The sequence below is a fragment of the Syngnathus scovelli genome, unplaced genomic scaffold (assembly GCF_024217435.2).
Source record: "Syngnathus scovelli strain Florida unplaced genomic scaffold, RoL_Ssco_1.2 HiC_scaffold_175, whole genome shotgun sequence".
In the NCBI taxonomy this organism is placed as follows: domain Eukaryota; kingdom Metazoa; phylum Chordata; class Actinopteri; order Syngnathiformes; family Syngnathidae; genus Syngnathus; species Syngnathus scovelli.
Genome location: NW_026061269.1, coordinates 30,614 through 32,500, shown reverse-complemented (window position 1 = coordinate 32,500; position 1,887 = coordinate 30,614).

The following is a 1,887-nucleotide window of genomic DNA, read 5'->3' as shown; positions in this document are numbered from 1 at the left end:
GCCGACCGCCACAAGGCGACAGCCACCATCCCCAAGCGCCATCCCCGACCGCCACCAGCCGACCGCCACAAGGCGACAGCCACCATCCCCAAGCGCCACCCCCGACCGCCACCAGCCGACCGCCACAAGGCGACAGCCACCATCCCCAAGCGCCATCCCCGACCGCCACCAGCCGACCGCCACAAGGCGACAGCCACCATCCCCAAGCGCCACCCCCGACCGCCACCAGCCGACCGCCACAAGGCGACAGCCACCATCCCCAAGCGCCATCCCCGACCGCCACCCCCCGACCGCCACCAGCCGACCGCCACCAGCCGACCGCCACAAGGCGACAGCCACCATCCCCAAGCGCCACCCCCGACCGCCACCAGCCGACCGCCACCAGCCGACCGCCACAAGGCGACAGCCACCATCCCCAAGCGCCATCCCCGACCGCCACCACCCGACCGCCACCAGCCGACCGCCACCAGCCGACCGCCACAAGGCGACAGCCACCATCCCCAAGCGCCATCCCCGACCGCCACAAGGCGACCGCCACCAGCCGACCGCCACAAGGCGACAGCCACCATCCCCAAGCGCCACCAGCCGACCGCCACCAGCCGACCGCCACAAGGCGACAGCCACCATCCCCAAGCGCCACCCCCGACCGCCACCCCCCGACCGCCACCAGCCGACCGCCACAAGGCGACCGCCACAAGGCGACAGCCACCATCCCCAAGCGCCACCCCCGACCGCCACCCCCCGACCGCCACCAGCCGACCGCCACAAGGCGACAGCCACCATCCCCAAGCGCCATCCCCGACCGCCACCCCCCGACCGCCACAAGGCGACCGCCACCAGCCGACCGCCACAAGGCGACAGCCACCATCCCCAAGCGCCACCCCCGACCGCCGCCCCCCGACCGCCCCAAGGCGACCGCCACCAGCCGACCGCCACAAGGCGACAGCCACCATCCCCAAGCGCCATCCCCGACCGCCACCAGCCGACCGCCACCAGCCGACCGCCACAAGGCGACAGCCACCATCCCCAAGCGCCATCCCCGACCGCCACCAGCCGACCGCCACAAGGCGACAGCCACCATCCCCAAGCGCCATCCCCGACCGCCACCAGCCGACCGCCACCAGCCGACCGCCACCAGCCGACCGCCACAAGGCGACAGCCACCATCCCCAAGCGCCACCCCCGACCGCCACCAGCCGACCGCCACAAGGCGACAGCCACCATCCCCAAGCGCCATCCCCGACCGCCACCAGCCGACCGCCACAAGGCGACAGCCACCATCCCCAAGCGCCACCCCCGACCGCCACCAGCCGACCGCCACCAGCCGACCGCCACAAGGCGACAGCCACCATCCCCAAGCGCCACCCCCGACCGCCACCAGCCGACCGCCACCAGCCGACCGCCACAAGGCGACAGCCACCATCCCCAAGCGCCATCCCCGACCGCCACCACCCGACCGCCACCAGCCGACCGCCACCAGCCGACCGCCACCAGCCGACCGCCACAAGGCGACAGCCACCATCCCCAAGCGCCACCCCCGACCGCCACCAGCCGACCGCCACAAGGCGACAGCCACCATCCCCAAGCGCCATCCCCGACCGCCACCAGCCGACCGCCACCAGCCGACCGCCACCGGCCGACCGCCACCGGCCGTTCGCGGTGTGCGCCGCCGTTCCCCAAGCACCCTCCGGGACGAAGCCGGAGCCGGAGAATAGCAGCGGCCGTGCGTAAAAGCTGCGGCCGGGCCTCGCGGAAGGTCCCCGGGCAGCGAGCTGCCGAGCCCCGGCCTCCAGCTTCCACCAGATAATAGGACCGGGCGCGCGCAAAAGCTGCGGCCGGGCCTGGCGGAAGGTCCTCGGGCATCCAGCGAGATCACACGGCCCCCACC